Genomic DNA, 16986 nt, shown 5'->3' on the forward strand with positions numbered 1-16986 from the left:
ATGTTTTCCTTTAATTTTTTGAATTTTTTTCTTTGTGACCATGCCTTGTTATGCGTTTTAGAGGAGTATAAGCATTTACTGTGAGCAAAAGAAGTTTTATTTTTCTGATGTATCTGAACAGTAAAAATTCTAACAGTAACATTATTTTCAAAATAATCATTTTTGAACAAAAAGTAGCATTCAGTCATGTACATTAAATCATTTACTTAATGCATTCAATTAATCAAATTATTTATTTCAATCAATCAATGAATGAGTAATTCCTATTAAAGGATTGATCTGAATATTAGTATGCAATTAAAAATATTTCTTACCAATTATATCTATAATAAATAATTAATTTTAATGTGAGAGAAAATGTAATTACTATAATAGATAAATGGTATGAAATGAAAAAAAAAAGAATATTTTACTATAAAAATAGCATGAATTATATGTTTACCTTATTTACCACAACTTAAAAGGACAAAGCCAAGGTGTTCTAGGAATGGACATTGAAGAGAGGCATAGAACCTAGAGGTAGAGGGATTGTGCCAAGAGAGAGTGAGAATGAGAGAGAGTGCTGAATTTCAAGTGTTTATTTCATCAAATGAGCCAAAAGTCCCCTCCAATTGATAAACTACCTCCTATTTATAGAGCTTGGGTACTACCTATTGGGCCAATTGGGCCTCCGAGGTCGAGGCCCAACTGAAGCCAGGGCCCCGCCTCAGGGCGGGATACATGCTGGGCGTTGCCCCCTCTAGGGTCTCGCCCAGTCCACTAGTCCACAAGACACCGAGCTCGAGGTACGAGAGCTAAGGGTGTCTTTTAAATGCTGTTTGTACACCGGAATCTACACTGCCAACATGGCTTGAGAAAAGAGAAGTTAACTATACCGCCAACATGGCGTGAGCAAAAGGAAACTAGCATTTTCAGTTACCCAGTCCACTGACTTGACGAGCAAACCAAGCTGGCAAGTCCACAAGTCCGCAAGCGGCGAGAACGACTACTTTGTATTGGTGACAAGTTGGAGCAGGTGTATGATCTCTCGCCGGCGGGAAAGGTGGCAGGCATGGGTCATGTGCCGATCATTCAATCATTGACTGGCGGTGACCCGATGAGTGACCGAACTTCGTTGTTGGTGTCAATCGTCAGGCGATGGCGTTTGATCCTTATAGTGGCGAGGCTTTTCGCGCCTTCCCTTATTTTTAAAACCCTTTCAAATTTCTATCTGCCTCACGTGGCTGCCCCACGTGATGTGTTGGTTACATCAATTTCCCTCTTTCTCCGGAACCGTCACTTCACCTTTCATAACCGTCCCATCGTGCGCAGTAACTCCCCTTTGCACGCGACCCACCTCCCCAAAACCACCATGACTTCCAACCTTCCACACGCGTCCAACACGCGTCACCCCTCCAGCTTCTCCCCTTCTCCTATAAAAACCCTTCTTCCCCACTGTCATCCCTTTCCAAGACCCCTCTTCACTTCCCTAATCGCTTACCAAACTCCTTCTGCCCACTTCCGCTACGGAGCCGTCGCTTATCACCCTTTCCGCTACCCACTCTTCACATCCTACTCCGGTGAGTCCACTGTCCTTATCTTTACATCGCACACATACTGATCTTTTCTTTTCTTTCACTTCACTGCCTTCTAAAAATGGCTTCAAACCCTACCTCCCCTAATCACTCTTCTTCCTCCTCCGAAAGCGACCCTGACTCCACCGCTGCCGGCGGCCTCCGTTTAGAGGTTCCGGAGATCCCAGCTCACCGACTACAAACCTACGCCACTCTGCCCCTTCCAGTCCAAGTAGCCCCCAAACACGAGGCTATAGATCAACCTTCCATCTTCCAAGATAGCGATCCCATTGTGCAATTCGTGAACTCCCTGGGTGGCTTGTCCAATGACGATGAGTTTAACGCCAAACTCAGGATCTGGGTTTGCAGTCCCGGGGATCGCCCCTGGCTTCACAAGCCAGACGGCGACGTAAAGAGATCCCATTTTTTCTTTGCGTACGAATACATGTTTAGCGAGCTTGGAATCAGGCTTCCTTTCTCGCCCTTTGTCCAAACCGTCCTCCGCGACATCAACGCGGCTCCCTGTCAACTCCACCCTAACGCCTGGGCCTTCATTCGATGTTTTGAAATCCTAAGCGCCGCTGTCGGCATCGCCCCATCCCCACCAGTTTCTTCTACCTTTACGACGTCGACCCCAAGTCCATCAAAAACAAAGGATGGATTTCCTTGAAGGCCCGAGCCGGCCGGAAGTGTTTGCATCCCCACAAAAGTAACGCGAAGTCCTCTTTCGCACGAAAGTACTTCCGTGTGGCGGTTCATCCCGCCTACCCAGAAGCATTCACCCTCAGAGACGGGACCGCCCTCTTTCCTCTTTACTGGACAGAGAAGCCCAACGGGATCACCGATCCTTCAGAGGATTCCTTGTCCGCCAACGATAAAGCCTTTCTCAATCTCCTTGCCCCACTTCCCATCCTTGACTGCACAACAGTCCTTGAGGGCGCTGACCTCTCAAGAACTCCCAAATACTTAGGTTGCCCATAGCTCACTTTTATTATTGACATTTCCCTTCTCGACTCCTATGTTATTACTGATCGTGTTTTTTTTTTTATTTGTTACAGAAGATATGAATTTCACGAACGCCGAGCTCCTGAAGGCCCGCGAGAGGAGAATGGCTCGCTTTTCCCCAAAATTCAACACTGAGGGCGATGCGAAAAAACGGGGCGGTGCTGAGAACCAAGCCGAGAGCACCAAAGCTCCCAAGAGGAGAAGATTGACCAAAGCCTCCTCCAACGCCGGCACATCCAATCCTGGCGCTCAGCCCACCACTGCTGCTGCGCCTGAAGGCAAAAATGTCGCTGAAGCCTCTGTCGCCGCAGCTACCGAGCCAACCGTCGTACCGGCTTCTTCTCCTGCCTCCGCCGGTGCGACCGCTGCTGCATCTTCCGACACTCCTATTGGAGATAAGGAAAAAGAAAATGAAACCCCAAAGTCTCCTCCTCGCCAAGATGCGCCTCCTAGCCCGCCCTCAACACAAGATGCGCCTCCTAGCCCGCCCTCAACACATGATGCGGGCTCCATGCCTTCCCCGCCTCATCAAGGGGAAAAATCCTGTCCTGGCGCTGCACTACCTCTGAAGCAGCTCAAATTGAACAAGCCCCTGCTCCTGAGGTCGGTTCTTCAAGCTACTATAATATGCTCCCCAAACGCCATTGAACCCTCAGAATTCTTACTTGCTGGTCTCAACCGTGACGTTATAGAAAAAGAAGTTTTGGGTCAGGGCCTGAATGTCACCAAGGAGGAGACTCTTGCTTGCCTCCTACGCGCTGGGTGCATCTTTGCTCACACGTTTGAGAAGTTCAATGCCGCCAACGTTGAAGCTGAGCGGTTGAAGGCCGAAAGTGCTAAGCATCAAGAAGCGCCGCTGCTTGGGAAAAACGTTTCGACAAACTGGCGACGCAAGCAGGAAAAGACAAAGTCTATGCCGACAAAATGATTGGCACGGCGGGGATTAAAATCGGCGAGCTGGAGGATCAGCTGGCGCTGATGAAGGAAGAAGCAGATGAGCTTGATGCAAGCCTTCAAGCTTGCAAGAAGGAAAAAGAGCAAGCTGAGAAGGACTTGATCGCCCGAGGCGAGGCGCTGATTGCTAAGGAGTCAGAGCTTGCCATACTGTGCGCTGAGCTGGAGTTAGTTGAAAAAGGCGTTGGCAGAGCAAGAGAAAAAGTCTGCGGAGTCCTTGGCCTTGGCGAAATCTGACATGGAGGCGGTGATGCCAGGCTACGTCCGAGGAGATCAAGAAAGCGACTGAAACTCATGCCGAGGCCCTCGCCACGAAAGATGCTGAAATTGCTTCCCAACTAGCAAAGATCAAAAGTCTAGAGGACGAGCTGGCGACGGAGAAGGCCAAAGCCATTGAGGCGAGGGAACAAGCCGCTGACATCGCCCTTGACAACCGCGAGCGCGGTTTCTACCTCGCCAAAGACCAGGCCCAACATTTGTACCCGAACTTTGACTTTAGCGCCATGGGAGTAATGAAAGAGATAACCGCCGCAGGACTGGTTGGTCCCGACGATCCTCCCCTGATTGACCAAAACCTCTGGACAGCGACTGAAGAAGAAGAGGAAGAAGAAGAACAGGAGAAAGAAAACAATGAATAATGTAATTTTTAACATTACTTTTATCTTTTACTGTCACTTGTAGTGTACTTTTCCGCCATTCGTCTATGTTTAAGCAACCTTTCGCCATAGCTTTTTATATCGCCGTTGGATATGTTGTAAGTCATATTGGAATACTCGCCTCGCCTTCCCTCCTATTCATTCGCCGACCTTATATCTTGCGCTATTTTTCACGCGTCATATGATTGAATTACGCCTAACGATTTCGTGCGTTAATTTTAACTAGGACTTGTTGCTTGGTATTCCACCACCAAGACTTTAGACGTTTTTTTCCCTAATAGGAAGAAACGGCCTCCATTCTCGAGGACTTCGCCCGGGGCTTTGCCCGCTCGGGGCTTACAATGCTTGGATCCCAATGGCCATTTGGGGGTCCCAAGACTTTTGCCTAGTTAACGGCGCTCGTCGTATTCTGGCGAGACTTACCCAGCACATCGTTTACGGGACCGGCGATCACGTCAGACTTTCCGGAGGGTGATTCCCAGGCGTCAAAGGCCATTTGTGGAATCGCCACAACCTTCAGGGTTCCAGCAAGCCCCTTTGGGGATCAAGCTTGTCCCACTTAGTGATCGCCGTAATTCTTTATGTCGATCGGCAATTCCGATCGTCAGGGAATCCCTGGAATTTTTTTTGGACACGAATTTCGTGAATTTTCGTCTTATTTTATTGATTTGTCGTTGCAGTACATTGGACAATTTGAAAACACTTCGGAAAATCTTAAAGATATCTGGCTCCGGCGATTCCGACTTGTTCACTTTCTCGCCTGCAATCAACTATAAAAGTAGCGCAAGCTCAAACCATTGAACGATCGAGGTAACCGCCTCCCATCAAGCTCTTCTAAGTGATAGGCCCCATTACCAAGAACTTTAATAATGCGGTAGGGCCCTTCCCAGTTGGGAGTAAGCTTGTTCCCCGGGGCTCCCGATCGCCACTTGAGGACCAGGTCGCCAACCTGCATATCTCGGACGCGAACCCTGCTGTTGAACTTTGCCGCCACGCGCTGCTTCATCGCTGTTTCCCGAATGTGCGCCTCGTCGCGCCGTTTCCGACAAAAGGTCCAGCTCCACCGCCATGTTGGCCTCATTTTCCTCTTCAAAACCTGGTCGAGTCCGCCATGTAAAGTTGTTAATCTCCACCGGCAACATGGCATCTACCCCATAGGTCATTCTAAAGGGGGTTTCCCTTGTAGTGGATTGCTCGGTGGTGTTGTACGACCACAGCACCGCCGGAAGTTCATCCAACCAAGCTCCCTTAGCCTCCGCGAGCCGTCGTCTTAGTCCTCGTAGGATTACCCTGTTTGCAGATTCCACCTGCCCGTTCGTCTGCGGATGCTCAACAGAGGCGAACCTCATCTGTATGCCCATTTCCTTGCAGAACTCCCTTGTTTGACTGCTTGAAAACTGGGTCCCATTGTCAGATACGATCGCCTTGGGATCCCGAACCTGCAAACAATACGCTTCCAGTAGAAATTGACTATCTTTGCAGAAGTAATCTTGGCCAAGGGTTCAGCCTCAATCCACTTAGTGAAGTAGTCCACCGCCACCAATATAAACTTCATTTGTGCCCTGGCGGTCGGGAAAGGTCCAACTAAGTCCACACCCCACATGGCGAAAGGCCACGGGGCGCTCATCGTTACCAACTCCTTTGGCGGTGCCTTAGACAAATCTGCGAACACTTGACACTCCTTGCACTGCTTCGCGAAGTCCATACAATCTTTCCTGAGGGTGGGCCAGTAAAAACCTGCCCTCAACACTTTGCAAGCCAAAGACCTTCCCCCGATGTGGCTCGCGCACACTCCTTCATGTACTTCAGACATTATCGCTTCGTACTTCTCTGGCGATACACATTTCAACAATGGCGTCGAGAAACCACGGCGATACAAGTGTCCGTCAATGAGAGTATAGTGACTCGCCTCCCGCTGCTGCTCCTTCGTGCATTGCTCCACTTCTGCCGGGTCCCCCGCCAAGATAGATATTATGGGATCCATCCATGTTCTCCCTCTGTTTACGCAGGACATGAGCTCGCCTTCGATGCTTGGGTACGCCAGCGTTTCCTGAATCACACTTTTGTTATTGCCGGGCTTCCGCGTGCTCGCCAGTTTGGCTAGCGCGTCCGCCCGCTGATTTTCTGCCCGAGGAACGTACTCTACCACGACCTCTTGAAAGAGTGTCATCAAATACCGTACCCGCTCAAGGTACTTGATCAGATTAGGATCTTTGACCTGGAAAGTTCCCTTCACTTGGTTCTCCACCAATTGTGAGTCCGTTCTTATCAACAAACTCCTGATCTTCACTTCCCGCGCCAACTTCAATCCGGCGATGAGAGCTTCATATTCTGCTTGGTTGTTCGTTGCTTTGAACTCGAATTTCAGGGATTGCTCCAACACTAGTTCCCCCGGCCCTTCTAACGTTACTCCCGCGCCGCTGCCACTACTATTGGAGGATCCATCCACGAAGAGAGTCCACTGAGTGTCCACTCTTTCAAACCGATCTGGAGTCAACTCGACCACAAAGTCAGCTAGTGACTGCGCACCAACCGTGCCCCGCTTATCGTATTGCAAACCATACTCTGACAATTCAACCGACCAGGCGACCAATCTACCTGATAAATCCGGTTTTTGTAATACTTGCCTCAAGGGCAAATCCGTCCGCACCATCACGGGAAAACTCTGAAAATAAGGTCTCAACCGCCGGGCGGTGACGAGGACCGCCAGCGCCGCCTTCTCAATTTTCTGATATCTGACCTCCGCGCCCTGGAGTGTGTGACTAACAAAATAAACAATTCGATGCTCGCCATCTATCTCCTGCAACATCACAGAACTCAGAGCACTATCGCTCACAGCAAAATACAAATGCAGCGGGTGTCCCTGTATTGGTTTCGACAAGATCGGCGGTGACGATAGGAGTTCCTTGAGGCGAACGAAAGCTTCCTCACACTCCGCCGTCCACTCGAATACGACATTCTTGCGAAGACACTTGAAAAAAGGAAAAGATCTGTCACCAGACTTGGGAAGAAACCGAGATAAAGCTGCTATTCGCCCCGTCAAACGTTGGACCTCTTTCACATTGGAAGGGCTTTTCATCTGCTGAATCGCCTTGCATTTTTCTGGGTTTATCTCGATTCCTCTGGATGTGATCATGAATCCCAAAAACTTGCCCCCTTGAACACCAAAAGAGCATTTCTCCGGATTGAGGCGCATACTGTGCTTCCTTATTTCGCCAAATGCTTCCTCCAGATCTTGATGATGGTCTAAACCTCGTACTGATTTAACAATCATGTCATCAACGTAAACCTCCATGTTTCTTCCCACCTGCTTAGCAAAAACCCTATCCATCAATCTTTGGTAGGTAGCCCCAGCGTTCTTTAGTCCAAACGGCATGGTGCGATAGCAATAATTGACTCTGGCAGTCATAAAAGCCGTTTTGTCCTCGTCTACCGGGTGCATGCGGATTTGATGATAGCCAGAATAAGCATCCATCAAGCTAAGCAGTTCGTTGCCCGAGGCACCATCAACAAGGCTATCGATGCTGGGAAGGGGATACGAATCTTTTGGACATGCTTTGTTTAAGTCTGTGTAATCTACACACATTCGCCATTTCCCGTTCGCCTTCTTCACCATTACGACGTTTGCCAACCACGTCGGATACTTCACTTCCCTGATGAACTCTGCCGCCAACAACTTGTCGACCTCCTGTTGCACCGCCTTCCCTTTGTCGCCACCCAAGCGCCTCCTAAGTTGTGAAACTGGCTTGACACTTGGATTCAATGCTGACCGATGGCATATGAAATTTGGATTAATTCCAGGCATGTCTTTGCAGCTCCAAGCAAACAAGTCTAAGTTCTCCCCAAGCAGTTTTGTCAGGCGCGTCTCCTGCTCTTCCGTCAGTCTGGTCCCAATCTTCAAAGTGCGATCGCCAAACTTTAGCGCCTTCGTTTCCTCAATTGGCGTGGGCCTATTTACTCGCCCCTCGCCCCGGGGATCAAGATTTTCATCCGAAGCTTCGATTTCATAACATCTATGACCAACCAACGCACTCTTCTTGCCGTACAAGTTAAGGCAATTATTGTAACACTCCCTCGCCATCTTCTGGTCCACTTTCAGCTTTCCCACCTTTCCACTGCTTAGCGGATACTTGACCGCCAAGTGGGCTGTCGAAATTACAGCACAAAGGCGATTCAACGTATTTCGCCCAATGATGACATTGTAGGATGCTACCACCTGGAGAACCAGATACCTTACCTTCAAAACCCTAGCACACTCGTCTTCCCCAAATATTGTGTCTAGATCAATGTATCCCCGCACCATTACTTGCTCCCCCGCGAAACCTACCAAGGTTCCCGCGTATGGAGTTAGATCATTGTCAGTTAGTCCCAACTTGTCAAATGCATCACCATAGATAATATCAGCCGAACTACCCTGATCCAGGAGTACCCTTCTAATGTTGAAACTGTTCATCCTTAACTGCACCACAATCGGGTCGTCCTTATGAGGCTTTATCCCCTCAAAGTCCGCCATCGAGATTGTTATGTCAGGGTGTACGAATCCAAAAGCGACCTCATGAACGGAATTTACGGCACGAACATGGCGTTTACGCGCCGCGTGAGTGTCGCCACCGCCGCCAAATCCCCCGGCGATGGTGTTGATGGTCCCGACGGGCGGTCCTGAGTGTCGAGCGAACGTGTCATCAGCCCCTTTTGTGGCGATAGCCGCTGATTCTTGCTTTTTCTTGCCCTTAGTGTCCGCTCGCTCCTCCTCCCGCTTGTGCGCTTTGTTTTGATCGCCTCCATTGCGCCACTGGCCTTGACGATTTCCTTGATATCCCGCCCGAATCAACTTGTCAATCTCCCGCTGCAAAGTCCAACAGTCATCCGTATCATGCCCGGCGGACCGGTGGAACTCGCACCACTTCTTGGGATTGGCGTCCCGTGGCTGATACTTTGGGGCCTCCGGCTCATCCACTAGATTTGCGTCGCTTGCCCCTCGGAGCGTATCCGATACATCTGTGTTCATCACCATATCAGTTTCCTCCCGCTGGCGATGAGACTTAGATTGCCAAGGCCGACGTTGTTCATAATCATCGCGCCGTGGATACAACTGTTCCTTAGTCGGTTTGAATACCGACTTCCCCTTACCCGGCCTCTGCTGTTTGCCTTCCCCCTTATCTTCGCCGCTCCTATCTTTTTTCACGCGTTTGGGCGACGTGTCGCCCTTTTCCAACTTCGCGCGCTTTCTTTTGAAAGCGTCGTCCTCCTCGTCGAGAATATAAGTGCTGGCACGAGCACGCATTTCTCCCATCGAGCGCGCCGGCTTACGTGTCAATTTGCTGTTCAACCCTCCCGGCAGCAAACCGTTTTTAAATGCTAAAGCACAAGCTCGAGGCTCCTCGTCCTCTACCTTTACCGACGCCGCGCTATACCTTGCCATGTACTCTTTCAGTGACTCCCCTTCCTGCTGGCGAATATTATATAGGTCATTGATTGTCACCGGCTGATTCTTGTTTGCCGAGAATTGCACTAGAAACTTGGATGAGAAGTCTCTGAAATTTGAAATCGATCCACGCGGCAAAGTTGTGAACCACGCCATCGCCGTCGATTTGAACGTCGATGGAAACATCCTGCACTTCACCGCATCTGACGCCGCAATTATCACCATCTTCGTATTAAAATACAGAAGATGATCTTTCGGATCGGAATCTCCGCTGTAAGAATCCAGAACTAACGTTTTCATGTTATCCGGAATCGCCACATTCTCAACATCTTCCGAGAACGGACGGAACTCAGCCACGGAGTCTGCTTCTCTGCTTCCATCATCTCGCTGCTCGCGACGGTAGAAATCTAACTGAGCCTGTAGATGCTCATTCCGCTGCTGGATGTTGTCAATACTGCGCATCAAATGGCGCCATTGCTCCTGTGTCACCGCCGGCTGTTGTTCCGGAGCAGGTGAATTCTCTGGTGAGCGCTCCAGAGATCCCACCTGTGAAGGCGATGGAGGAGGTGGTGGTGATGGAAGAGGAGAAGGTGACTGTACTCCTGTCGTTCGTACCGGAGAATCCAGGTCCACACGATGAGGCCGCCGAGGCGGCGAAATCCGCTGTCGCATTGGTGAATGATGCTGCCTCCTGCGTCGAGTCTCCATCCAAACCAGAAACGATGCAAACTCGATCGGAGAACCAACACTAGTCACAGAATTAAAATCAGAAAACTAGAGAATTGCCTAATCACAATCAGAGGTAACTTCATGCACAATCAATCCACGTGAATGGGAGGGGTTCGGTCCCCACAGACGGCGCCAAATGTTCTAGGAATGGACATTGAAGAGAGGCATAGAACCTAGAGGTAGAGGGATTGTGCCAAGAGAGAGTGAGAATGAGAGAGAGTGCTGAATTTCAAGTGTTATTTCATCAAATGAGCCAAAAGTCCCCTCCAATTGATAACTACCTCCTATTTATAGAGCTTGGGTACTACCTATTGGGCCAATTGGGCCTCCGAGGTCGAGGCCCAACTGAAGGCCAGGGCCCCGCCTCAGGGCGGGATACATGCTGGGCGTTGCCCCTCTAGGGTCTCGCCCAGTCCACAAGGAAACACGTGTAGTAAAATTTATTTGTTTGAAATACTTTTTAATTATTAATTAAGTTGAAAAACTTAAAATTTTCTATCCTCAAATGCCTTAAATATTAAAATTTTAAATATTAAACTTAGTTAAGATAAATATTATATTTAATACATAATTATTATTAGTAATTTTAATTATTTCTATAATCATGCAATGACTTTTCAAAATTATTTAATGACATCTGAATGAATATTATATTATTTTTAATAAATTACGGCATTGTTTAAGTATTTGATCAAAACTTTCTTCAAAATATTAGTGATATTTACCGTTGAAGTGATTTAAATATTTAACATTTACTAACAAGTGCATAGATAAACTAGTACAAGCAGGTTTGAGCACATTAACAGAAATTTAAACAAAAACCCATGGCACATTTAAATATATTTTACAAATTGGGCTTTGAAAGAAAGTTTGTTATTGGATTTAAAAATAATTTGTCTTTGATGTATTATTTCATAGGATTATAAAGAAAAATGGAAGTTTTTAACATTTATTAGATAAAAAATTATAAATGTGGAATAAATACAAAATGTTTAGTCAAAACTTTCTACCTTAATCGATTATTTTCTTGTGCAACATTACCTACCAAGGTTTGAAAATTAATTTATAAAATTGGATCATTTATTGAAAATGGCCGACATGAAGGGAATAAGTTAGTTTCAGACTTTATATTTTGGTAATATGTCAAGCTTTAACTTTTGAAACTCCATTTAAGCATACTTTCACATCTAGTGATAAAAAATCTAACATACACACCTTAATATATAAAATGCTACTTTAGAAAGATAAAAATCATAATAAAATTAAATCATATGTATCTAGATATATCTATAAATATTAGTAAAATTTACCTAGCAAGGATTCATCACTTAGTTATTTATTAAGTTACATTATTTTGTAGAAATTAAGTTTTGAAATTTTAAATGCACATAATACTATTTTTACAGAGTTTGATAACTATATAATTATAGTGTAAACAAGTTGAAAACAAATATTCAATCATATTTTAGTATTTTATTGGATATCATCTTACTAAATTGAAAGTATAAATTTGCAATAATTTTTTTAACTAATAAATTTAACTTTTGTGTATGTGCAAGGTTATAGGTTAAAAGTTCATTTGAAAAAGTTGGGCCATACCTTGAAAATTGTTCACATCAAACCACCATGTTAGACTCAGACTTTAAGTTTAGGAAAGATTTCAAGTTTCACCTTTTAATAGCTATAGGCTCATTTTCATCTCTTTTTTTAATAAGAAACATATCAAATGCACGATAGTAAATGAAAAGAAAGTACATGATAAAGACAAAAGATGTAATAAACTAAATTTATATATTATATATCTATATAAATTAACATAAATAAATAATATTTTATTAAAATGTAGTTATGGTAGGAAATTTGAAGGTATTTCCCATCAAGTGTTGACGTAACAATTAAAACATGAAATAACAATTTTATACTCCATGTGTTTAGGGTTGAACACCATGATTTAATTTGTATGAGTATAGTCCTTTATGGGCATGACCCTTATCTTATCCATATCAGGGATCTTGAGTGCATCAAGTAATGTCTCAACATCACAAATATCAAAATGTGCATCATGACCCCATAGTTATTGAAGAGAAGGACATCACGAGCAATGTTGGAAATGCTATAGATTGGTGGCTTTATTTCTCCATAATGCATATATTATATTCTAGTCTCATATAATTGAATTTTTTATGAATCTAATGTTTGAGACTTTTAAAAATGGTAATCCATACATAACATTAAACATCATAGTATAAACTTGATTGATTAGATATAAAAGTAATTGATTGGACGACACGAGTATTGAGTTATATAGCTAGATGGCGAAATTTTACTCTGATCCAAGTGAACCATATTCTTTCTTGATGACGACTGAGGTTCAATCAACAAGAAGAAATCAAGAGTTAAAGAATTGAGACATATGTTTTCACCTGAGTAGGACATTCAATAAATAAATTTAAATTTATTTATTTTTAGAAAGATGTACACAATCATTCAAAACCTTATTAAAAATAATATACTTTGACTGAAGACATAGACAAGTTATACCGGTTAGTGAACTTTAGTAGTTTAAATCTTCAGCCAAACTCTGCGATTTCTTAACTAAGGTTTTGAGTGACTGGACACATTTTTCTAAAAAATAACATCTTTGACTAAATATCCTACTCGGGTGTAAACTAGTGCCTCAATTTTTCAACTGTTGCTTTCTTCTTATTGAATGAACCTCAGCCGTCATCAATAAAGAATGTGGTTTGCTTGGCTCAAAGTAAGATTTTTCCATCTAAATTCTTAACTCACTATGTTATCAAATCAATTACTTTAATAACTTATCAAGCGTGCTTCTACTATGATATTTAATGTTATCTATAAATTAGCATTTTTGAAATTGATAAACGTGACATTCTGAGAAAATTCAATTATGTGCAAACAAAATTTCAATATTATGCATTATGGAGAAGTGAACGCTTAAACCTGTAACATTTTCAACAGTTCTCATGACCTTCATCTCTTCGTTACCTATGGGGGACTTGATGCACATTTTGATGTTAATGATGTTGAGACTTTACTTGATGCACTTAAAATCCATTTTATGGATAAGGAATATGTCATGTTCATCATGGACTACTATCATGCTAATTAAATCATGAGGTTCAACACTAAGGACATGAAATATAAAATTGTTATTTCATTTTTCATTACTCACGTCACGTCAACCCTAGATGAGTTACTAAGATGAGTCTTAATTCTTAGAAAAATTTCTGAACTTAAATTTTATACTAAGTTGCTTTGTTAATGTTGTTGTTGGGTTGATGAACATGCTACACCTCTAATTAGTTTTCTTAAAATTTGAGTCTTGTGAAATAGAGGTAACTAAACCAGCAAGTCCAATTATATGTGGCTTAAAAGTACATTTGGTCCCCCACGAATTTCAAATGTGCATAACGAATCCTTAAACTATTTTTTTAGCAAGATGGGTCCCCCACGTTTACGCCTTTAGTGATGTTGCTCCTTATACCATTTTTCATCAAAAAACTAACGATTTGCTAGACCATAAATGCAATTAAACAAAAAAATAAAAAAAATAGAAAATCAGTTATCCTTCATTTTTCCCCAGAAATAACATGATATTCATCTTCTTTCTCTTCATCATCATCATCTTCAAAGCTAACAACCCAGAAAAATAAAATGAGAGAGTGAGCACCCAAAACTCCAACACACACAAACACTTTCTCTAAGGATCCGCAAGAACACCAAGCAACAAAGTATAAAATTCATTTCCATTCACCAAAATCTCACTCCCTCTCCCTATGAGGATCCGCAAGAACACCAAGCTTTCCCCTATTCTCCTCTACAAGCTTGGCGTTCTTGCGGATCCTCATAGGGAGAGAGAGTGAGATTTTGGTGAAGGAAAATGAATTTTATACTCTGTTGCTTCAAACTCAGAGAGAGTGTTTGTGGGTGTTGGAGTTTTGGGTGCTCACTCTCTCAATTTATTTTTTTGGGTTGTTAGGTTTGAAGATGACGAAGATGAAGAGGAGGAAGATGAATATCATGTTATTTCTGGAAAAAATGAAGAACAACTGCTTTTCCATATTTTTTATTTAATTGCACTTTTGGTTCCCCAAATCGTTAGTTTTTGGACGGAAAATGATATAAGGACCAACGTCACTAACGGCATAAAAGTGGCCGGGGACTCAGCTTGCTAAAAAAAGTTTAAGGACTCGTTTTGCACAATTGAAATTAGTGGGAGACCAAATGTGCTTTTAAGCCATTATATATATACATTACTGACAGATAATCCAAAAGCTCTTAAAAACTTGTTATTGTTCAAATAATTAGTTTCTCAATCACCTACAATCGTTAAGATTGCGATTATGTTCAAGAAACCCCGAACAAAAATAAAAACATGCTTGTACAGAGAAGTGGTGCACATAAAATAAACGAAATAAGTGTCCACCCTTATGAAACCTCATCATCTAAATATCATTATTAGAATCATATTTATCATCTGCAAAGTCTTCCACACAAGCATAGAAAAAAGTAAAGGGAGATCTGAAACATTACATACTTCTATTGAATAACAGTATGAGGCATACATAGTATTAAGAGGGTATATAAAGGTATGTTTAGAGAACTTGAGCAAGCAAAACTTTTATTAGTTATCAAACTATGCACCAAACACAGATGGAAGAACTGCTCGAGTGAAAATCCACTTGCTCAATGATCTCCATCTGCATACTAAATAAGAGAAATTTAAGTTTTCTCTTTAAAAGGCTATACTATCTCCTCTTATAGAACTTTCCTTCTTTCCCCTCTAATAAACTTCCTTTTTCTAATACGTTGTGCAGTGTGCCAGATTTGCATGTGACAAGTCTTGTAATGCATTAACACAAGATACAAAGCCTTGCTCTCCATACCTTTGATCTAGAGGCATGAGCTATGTGTTTGCATCAATTGAGCCCTTTCAAAACAATAGAGGAAATTCATGAGAATAACATTTACAAGGTCCAAATCGGTTATGAAGACAATTTATGAGCTATTAAAATTAGAGTTTCACAATGAAAGCATGGTGGCCCATAACCCACAGATCACTGGATAGGAGCCGCCTTTAATGCCATATTAGAATTCGGTTAGGTCTAACCAAATAGTAAATAGAAACACTTTCATATCCCAGACAATCACGACTTAAGCCATGACCAAGATTCCTTAATAATTTAAGTATTTAAGCTTTTGAAAACTTCATATTGGTACCGTAACATAGTACCGATTAGGCACCGAATCAAAAAATCAGTGCATCGGAACAAGTCTGTATTTAATTTTATGTCGAAATGAATAATGCCTATGCTTGAGCAAGATATCAAGTTCAAATTTCGACATTTGATAGGCTAGACCACACTGCAATTAATTTTACCAACAATTTCTAACAGAAATGAAACCATGATATATCTGATGGAAACAATTAAATAACAATAAAATTAACAGCAAAAAAAGCTTTACATCTCATCCTGCCAACTAAAGAAAATAAGTGATAGTCTGATAAGGGGAACTTGATGAAAGCTAGTGTTGTGATTTAGATAGAAGGCAAAAGGAAACTCTATTTATGATATTGAACAGCTCTATAAAAGATCCAGTCTCTTCTGCTCATTTGTGAGATCTAACCCCAATGATATTCTAAGATACTAAACTGAATTGGGACAGCAAAATTCTAGAAGAAAGAAAAAAATGACATCTTTCAAAGATAAAAAAACTAACTCTTCTGCAGCATCAACTTAAGCTATGAATAAATTGGCAAACCAATTAGAATTTAGAAGTGAACAGAAATTAAAAAGGGAGAACACGCATAATATCCGGGCAGTATTATTTTATCATTGCACAGAATTCAACATAGATTTGTGCAAATAAAAATCATGGCATTCTTGAACAGAAAATTGGATAATATTTGGACCCAGTAGAAGAAGACTGGAGTAAAAAAAAAAATTGGACCATCTCTCGATTTGTGCGTGTCATCCTTGCGCAGAGGCAAGGCGCGATGATAATCTTCTTGTATCATTCCAAATTTATCAGATGTCCCCGAAGGAACACACTTTGCAGATGAGCATATGTTTATAAACACAAACGTTAAAAGTCAATCAGTGTGAGACAAAAGTTGCAGTGACACAAGTAGATGCAAATAGAACCACAAATCATGCTCAGCCTCAACTCTGGAGCTAACAAAAAGCATCCTTCATCAATTAATTCAGTATTTTAAAACTCGGCTCGGTCATCGACTCGGTCGGGGTACCGAGTCACTGAGTTATTGGTCGGACCAGTGGGTCACTGGTTCGATTGCTTGACTCGATATATATTAAAAAATCATAAAAAATGTCAAATTCAATATAAAAGTAATATATAAATAATAAAATGCGTCTCTTATCAATATCATTCTGATGGTGCAGTGGTTAGTCTTCCTCCATATATCCTCTATTGCATGTGTTCGAACCTTGCTGGCACCCTTTTTAAACACATTATCACGTTTTTTTCCTATTATATACAACATGTGTTCCTACTGGATTAAAAAAACACAATTTGAAAGGCCCAATATGGTAATTAATTACCGGACAACTCGAAATGGGCTTCCATATATGGCCCATCATCCACAAATTAATAAAAAAAATTAAAAAACGAAAAATGG

General features: G+C 42.8%; 1 pseudogene; it reads right to left on the reverse strand.

Moving 5' to 3' along the window:
• Nucleotides 1–16286: 16286 nt before the first annotated feature.
• On the reverse strand, nt 16287–16395 carry LOC130734719 (U6 spliceosomal RNA; annotated as a pseudogene).
• Between the last annotated feature and the right edge of the window lie 591 nt (nt 16396–16986).

The sequence above is a fragment of the Lotus japonicus genome, chromosome 1 (assembly GCF_012489685.1).
Source record: "Lotus japonicus ecotype B-129 chromosome 1, LjGifu_v1.2".
Classification (NCBI taxonomy): domain Eukaryota; kingdom Viridiplantae; phylum Streptophyta; class Magnoliopsida; order Fabales; family Fabaceae; genus Lotus; species Lotus japonicus.